An 8217-nucleotide genomic window follows, 5' to 3' on the forward strand; every position below is an offset into this window, starting at 1 on the left:
TGAACTTAACAAAAGAACAACAAACCTTGAATAATTTAAAAATGTTTCTAGGTCCCTCCTGGATTTTTATAAGAATATTTTATTTTCTTAACGAAATTTTTACAAGGACTCCTGTGTAAATAAATTGTTTTTAAATTTGTATAAATAGTTTTAAGATATTTTTTAAGGACGTTAATTTTTAAAAATATTTTTTTTAAAATCGTAGATTTAAAATAACGGCCTCCAGGACAGTGTAAGGACCTCCAGAACAACAAACCTAGATTATTCTTAGAATATTTTAAGGGACGTTTTAGATTATTTTTACATTATTTTTTAGGACCTCCTGAGCAATGAAAGTGGGTTTTTTTATAATATTAATTTAAGGACCTTCTGATCAATGATTTTTAAGAATATTTTCTCCAGGATATTTTTCAAAGGATTGCAAACTAAAGAATGTGGATTTTTTAGGATTTTTTCAAGAGCCTTCTGACCAATAAACGTGGATTTTGAGATCATTTTTGAAAGGACCTGATTTATAATAACGTAGTTTTTCTATAAATAATTTGGCAAGGACCTCCTTAGCAATGATTTTTAAGAATATTCTTTTAAGGGCTTGCTGACCAATGAATGTGGATTTAAAAAAAAGAACCTTTTAACCAACGAACGTTGGTTTTTAGAGCATTTTTTCAAGGACCTCCAATACTATAGAGTGGATTTTTTAACAATATTTTTGCAAGAACCTCCCGAGCAATGATTTTTAAGAATATTTGTTCAAGAATACTTAAATAATGTTATTACAAGGACCTATTGACCAATGAACGTGGATTTTTAAGCACATATTTCAAGGACCTCATTTATAATAAACGTGGATTTGTAAGCTAATTTTTTAAGGACCTCTTTTAAAGTGATCTAAGTTTTTTCTAAAAATATTTTTTAAGGACCTCTTTTAAAATGAACTGCGATTTTTTAAAAATATTTTTTAGGGTCCTCCTGGCCAGTGAACGTGGATTTGTATTTGTTTGATTATTTGTCTGTATTTCAAGGGCCTTGTAAGCAATGAACCTAAATTTTTTTCAAGGACTCCTTGACGAATTAGCATGGAATTTTGAAGATTTTTTTATCAAGGATCTTCTGTAAAATTTTAAAATAATTTTTATAATAAACGTGGCCGTTTTTCCATTATATTTTTTTAGGGACCTGAAGGCAATGAACTTAGTTTTTTTAGAAAATTTTTATGGACTTTCTTACCAGCGAATGTGGATTTATGAAGAATTTTTGTCAAGGATCTCCAGAAGAAAAAAGATTTTTATTTGTTGGATTATTTTTTTTTTTTTTTTTTGAGAACCTTGTGAGAAATGAACATTGATTTTTAAGATTTCTTTAAAGACCCCCAGTTTTTATTTTATAAAGGATCTTCTGTATAATTTTTTTTTTAAATAGTTTGGGCAAAAATGTGTGTTTTTTTTAATTAAAGTGTAATGAGCTCTTGAACCTCCTGACAAATAAACGTGGATTTTTAAGGACCTATCGAGCAATAATTTTTAAGAATATTTTCTTCAAGGATGTTAAAAAAAGACCTTTTTCAAAGACCTCCTGACCAATGAAAGTAGTTTTTTTAATATATTTTTTTTTTTTTTTCAAAGACAACTTTTAAAACAAATGTGGACTTTTAAAAATACTTTTGCAAAGGCCTGATGGCAATGAACGCAGACTTTTTAGAATATTTTCTTAGTGGCCTTCTGGTCAGCCAAAGTGGATTTATTAAGAATATTTGTTCAAGGACGTCCTGAAGAAAAAATCTGTATTCGTTAAATTTTTTCAAGGACCTTGTGAACAATATACCTAAATTTTTAAGAATTTTTTTTCAAAACCAAGGACCCCCAGAAGAATTAACCTATATTTTATCAAGGAACCTCGATATCGAGAGCAGAGAAACCTCTTAAGCAACGAACCCCTTGATTGGTGTAAATACGGCCTCCGGGACAATGTACGAGGATTTTTCAAGGAACTCCAGAACAGCAAATCTGGATTGTGTTAAGAATATTTTTAAGGACCTCTTGTTTTATTTTTATAATATTTTTATAGGACCTCCTGAGCAGTGAAAGTGGATTTTTTTCAGCCTTGAGCGGTGAAAGTGGAATTTTTTAATATTTTGAAGTGCCCCTTGAATTAATGAACTTGGATTTTTAGAATATTTTTGAAGGAAGTGATGAACATGGATTTTTGTAAATATTTCGCAAGGACATTTTAAAAATGGATTATTTTAAGAATATTTTTAAGAACTTCTCGTGTTATTTTTATAATATTTTTATAGGACCTCCTGAGCAATGAAAGTGAATTTTTTCACCCTTGAGAGGTGAAAATGTTTTTTTTTTTTAATATCTTTGAAGGACCCCTTGAGTAGTGAACCTGGAATTTTGAGAATATTTTTGAAGGAAGTGATGAACATGGATTTCTGAGAATATTTTCGAAGGATCCCTTGAGTGGTGAACGTGGAATTTTGAGAATATTTCGCAAGGACTTAAATAAATATTCTTACAAATCCGTATAGATTGCCTGTGAGGTCCCTAATTCTTAAAATATCTTTTTTAAGGACCTCACAAGCAGTCTATACGGATTTCTAAGAATATTTTTTTAAGAAGGTCCTTGAAAGTCAATTATTTTTCTTGAGAATATTTCTTAAAAGTCCCTTGAGCTATGAAAGTGTTTTTGTTAATAACTTTTAATAGACAAACTGAATTGCGAACGTCGATTTTTTTAGCCTTTTTAACGATTTATTTCAGTTTCTATTGGCCTATTGTAGCCTCCTGCTAAAAGCTCATCCACTTTGCTTAATATTTGTGTGTGTTTTTTTTTTTTTGCTTTCTCCACAAATCAATCGAATTAGAAAAGTTTAGTTTTCTATTAACCCGCCCACAATTTGACTAAAGTATTTTTTGTGTTTGTTTTTGTTTGTTTTGTTAACTAATCATAATCTATGCTTTGTTGCTCTTCGTAACAACTGGGTATTTAATAGACTTACTTTTTTTCATTTTTTGTTTTTGTTTTCCCCTTGTTTTTTTTGTTTTGCTGTTGTCAGCCTGAAACTATGCACCTTTAATGCTCAGCATTTAAGCCTTTAAGTATGCTGTGACTTTTGATGAAGGAAAACAAGAAAAACTATTAAAAAAGTTGTTATCCCAAGTTGGTGGTAACATTTAATCTACTAACATAATAAGAAGGCAAAGACAAAAGAGAGAGAGAGGGCGAACAGCTACTGAATGAGAGAAAAGAGACAAAAACCAGCAAAACAACAAAAACAACAACACAAATAATGCAAATCCTTTGAGAATGGATATTGTAATAGTCTCAATGAAGCAGTTCCTTGTAGTTTCGGAACTAGAATTCAACAACAGCCAACAACAAATAACACAACTTTGCCAAGTAATTAATCTTGAAGTGAGAGAGCGAAAGCTTCAAGGCGAGAGAGAGAAAGAGTGAGAGGCAAGAGATGTTTGTTGTTTGCGGTTGTCATCGGGTTTGGGGCGTTAATAGGAAATCAACGAAAAAATAAAGGATTACAAGGAATCCCATCAACTTAACAAAACAAAAATCGTGGCATCTCGCCCCTGCCCCTTCTCTCCTCCACTCCCCTCCACCTTCACCTAACCTCAATGGGAAGTTTAACTCATTTATAAGGAAATTTAATTAAGATTCATCCCCGGTAATGGCAAACGGAATTAGAAAGGATATCTCCGCTGTGTGGCCTCCACAGCGAAGCAAAAGCCAAGTCATTCATCACGTAATAAAATATCATTAACTTTAGATTTTTAATGAAAGTCCGCCGGTTTTTCTTTTTTTTTGGGAGATGGTTTTGGAAAATTCACGTTTGAGAGTGTGGCATGAATATTAAGAAGTTTGGAAAGCCATCTGTGGATATGTGTATTTTAAAGGGACATGGTAAAAATATTAAGGACAGGCTGATTTTTGGAAAAATTTTCAATTTTATTTTTTTTGGAAATTTTTTATTTTATCCAGACCCATTGATCTCCTATGAGCAGATCAATTGATAATTTATTATAAATCTTTCAATTAACCTTTCTTTGGAAAGACTCATAGGTTTATCTGCAGATGATTTTCCATAGAAAACGAAGTGACCTTCCGTGAGAAGACCTATTGATATTTGACCCATTGGTCTTTCTTGGAAGGTATATAGGTGTTCTATGAATAGGTTTGCTGGTATGCTATGCTGCTATGAGAAATCCCAATTGGTATTTTTCTTTAGAAGATATCAGTTTTATTAACGAGAATTGTTTGAGGAATTTTTTTTTCGAGAAGGGGTTTAGAAAAATATATTTTTTAAACCTCCAAAACGAAAATGAAGACAGAAATTTTAAAAAAATTATTTTTTTACCAAAATCTCAAGACAGATAGATATATTTTAATTTTCAAAAAATTTTCTTATTTTTTTTTAGAAAATATTAGATTTATTTACGAGAATATTTTTTTTAGGAAGGGTCTTAAAAAAATATTTTTTTTTTTGGTTCTAGTCCAAGAAGACCCATTGGACTTCTGTCAAAGGAACTATTGGTCTTTTATTAGAATCCATATTCATCTCAGGTTTCTGGTTGAGAGAAATATTTGGATGTATCCTTTGTGGGAAATATTGAGATGTGCCAAGCCTGAATGGTATTGGATGTTAATTTCTCGTTTGATGAGCTTCATGGATATTCAAAATTTTGAGCCGTTGTGGGGGAGGTTCCAGAAGGAGTGGACCGATATATCCCACTTTCACACCAGACCTTGGGTTAATAAAAATATTGTGATGTGTGTAATTTGAAGAGAACCGGATGCTTATTTCGGATTTCATAATCCTTTTGGATATTCAAAACGTTGACCCTTTATGGGGGAGGTATCAGCAGAAATGGCCCAATCTCTACCATCTTTATAACAGATCTTGTGTTGAGGGAAATATTGAGATCTGCCAAGTCTGAATGAAATCGGATGTTAATTTCGCGTTTTATGAGCATCATGGATATTCAAAATTTTGACAACTTATGGGGGAGGTACCAGCAGGAATGGTCCAACCTCTACCATCTTTATAACAGATCTTGTATTGATGGAAATAATGAGATGGGCCAAGGCTGAATGGAATCGGATGTTAATTTCGCGTTTTATGAGCTTTATGGATATTCAAAATTTTGACCCTTTGTGGGGGAGGTACCAGAAGGAGTGGACCGATACATCCCATCTTCACAGCAGATCTTGTCTTAGTAGAAATAATGAGATGTGTGAAATATGAAGAGAACCGGATGCGTATTTCGGATTTTATGATCGTTTTGGTTATTCAAAATGTTGACCCTTTGTGGGGGAGGTACCAGAAGGAATAGCCCAATCTCTACCATCATTATAGCAGATCTTGTGTTGATGGAAATATTGAGATTTGCCAAGTCTGAATAGAATCGGATGTTAATTTCGCGTTTTATGAGCTTTATGGATATTCAAAATTTTGACCCGTTGTGGGGGAGGTACCAGAAGGAGTGGACCGATATATTCCATTTTCGCACCTGACCTAGCACTGAGGCAAATATTAGGATTTGCAAATTTGGAGCAAAATCGGATTATCCTTTCCCTTTCTGTGCAGTAAAATATTGTTTGGAAAATTCCGACCTTTTGTGGTGGAGGTACCGGAAGGAGTGGACCCATATTGCCCATCTAAGAACTCGATCTAAGTTTGATAATAATATTACGATGTACCAAGTTTGGACCAAATCGGATACTGCCTTCGCGAGTTTTCGTGCACACCAGCCAGACAGACGGACGGGAGGACATCGCTAGATCGACTCCAAATGCCCTGAAACGGATTTGGTACAAAGAGACTAAAGGTCTAAAAACGTTATATCGATGAGGCACCTTTTGGTCGTATCAAATGATATATACCCTCCTCTCTAGCCATATGTCTGAGGGTATAAAAATGTCTCCCCCGCAAAACCACAATTCAAGGACAATTTAGTTTTATTTCAAATTGTCCTTGAATTCAAATTTTTTCCTTTGTTTCTCTTCATTTTTTTTTTTTTCAAAACAGGCAATTCAAATGTATCCACATGCCGGAGGGAGTTTCTGCAGAGGATGTAATAGCTTTTTATTAGGCTAAATTGTTGTTTTTGTTGTTTTATGTGGCTTTCACTTAAAAAAAATCCCCTAAAGCGGTGATCTGTTGCCAATGTGTGGTGGAGGGAGAGGGGAAGAGAGAGAGAAAGGAAGGAGGAGTATCCTGGAGTATGTTATGTATCATGGTTGGTTAGATGTATGGTTGCCTGGTTAGTTGGACGTTTGGTGGGTGCCCTGCCAGCCTGTTGAATTTTTGCCTTACACACACACCATTTGGTCCTTTGACTTCTATGCTGGCTGGCTGGTTGGCTATACAGCAGCTCCCTTAGTTTATGACATGTTTTGACCCATTTCTGGCACAATTTTTATTTAATAAACTTCCTTTCTTTGTAATTTTATATACCGGCAAAAAAGAAATAGGGGGGAAATATATTGCTTTCGTTTCATTTTTTTCCCATTCGCAATTGGAAATGTGGCATGGAATTTCATAGAGAGGGAGAGGGTTCCGTTCGAAAATAAAAACAAAAGAACATATGGATGGTCTGGTTGCAGGAACACTCTATCGTTTTTTTCTACCACTTTCTACTACTTTTTCATGACCCCATATCTAAGTCTGGTTATGGCCACCTACCAAACCATGTTTGTTTTTGTTTACATTTACCAGGATTTGTATACGTTTCATCAGGACCCACCTAGTCTTAGTTCGACTGGTGGTGGCGGTGTTCATTTACATTTTTCATCTGTTTTTGCTTTTGGATACGCTTAGTTAATTGCTTTCTACATGTTTTCGTTTTCTATGCTACTCTTTGTTGTTCATCCGCTGCTTTGGTTTTCGTTTTTATTTTTTCTATTTCCTTTGGCATATCCTACAGTGACATTGCAAATTAATCCTTTGGCACAGGTGGGTGATGGGGAGGGGATGGGAAGAAGTTTCAGTGGACGAGGGTAGTTTGAGAAGGGATTCAAAAATCACGTCAACGTGACGTGAATTTCTGAAGAAATATTTGAAAGGACTAATTTTAAAGAATTTTTTTTTTTGCGGAACAACATACGTGGATATTCAAATAAATATTTTTAAGGACTAACAGAACGTGGATTTTTAAAGAAATATTTTTTGAAGGACAAAGGGTCGTGAATTTTTAAAAAAATATTTTTTTAAGGACTAACAGGTCGTCTATTTTTAAGGAAATATTTTGTATGGACTATCAACTCCTGGATTTTTAAAGAAATATTTTTTGAAGGACTAACAGGTCGTGGATTTTTAAAGAAATATTTTTTTAAGGACTAACCGGTCGTGGATTTTTAAAGAATTATTTTTTGAAGGACTAACAGGTCGTGGATTTTTAAGAAATATTTTTTGAAGGACTAACAGGTCGTGGATTTTTAAAGAAATATTTTTTGAAGGACTAACAGGTCGTGGATTTTTAAAGAAATATTTTTTGAAGGACTAACAGGTCGTGGATTTTTAAAGAAATTTTAAGGACTAACAGGTCGTGGATTTTTAAAGAAATATTTTTAAGGACTAACAGGTCGTGGATTTTTAAAGAAATATTTTTTGAAGGACTAACAGGTCGTGGATTTTTAAAGAAATATTTTTTAAGGACTAACAGGTCGTGGATTTTTAAAGAAATATTTTTTTAAGGACTAACAGGTCGTGGATTTTGAAAGAAATATTTTTTGAAGGACTAACAGGTCGTGGATTTTTAAAGAAATATTTTTTTAAGGACTAACAGGTCGTGGATTTTTAAAGAAATATTTTTTTAAGGACTAACAGGTCGTGGATTTTTAAAAAAATATTTTTTGAAGGACTAACAGGTCGTGGATTTTTAAAGAAATATTTGTTGAAGGACTAACAGGTCGTGGGACTAACAGGTCGTGGATTTTTAAAGAAATATTTTTGAAGGACTAACAGGTCGTGGATTTTTAAAGAAATATTTTTTTAAGGACTAACAGGTCGTGGATTTTTAAAGAAATATTTTTTTAAAGACTAACAGGTCGTGGATTTTTAAAGAAATATTTTTTGAAGGACTAAAAGATCGTGGATTTTTAAAGAAATATTTTTGAAGTACTTACAAATCGTGAATTTAAAAAATTTTTTTTTTTAAGTACTAACTGGTCATGGATTTTTAAAGAAATATTTTTTAAGGA

Source organism: Musca domestica, unplaced genomic scaffold (genome assembly GCF_030504385.1).
Source record: "Musca domestica strain aabys unplaced genomic scaffold, Musca_domestica.polishedcontigs.V.1.1 133, whole genome shotgun sequence".
NCBI classification, from domain to species: Eukaryota; Metazoa; Arthropoda; class Insecta; order Diptera; family Muscidae; genus Musca; species Musca domestica.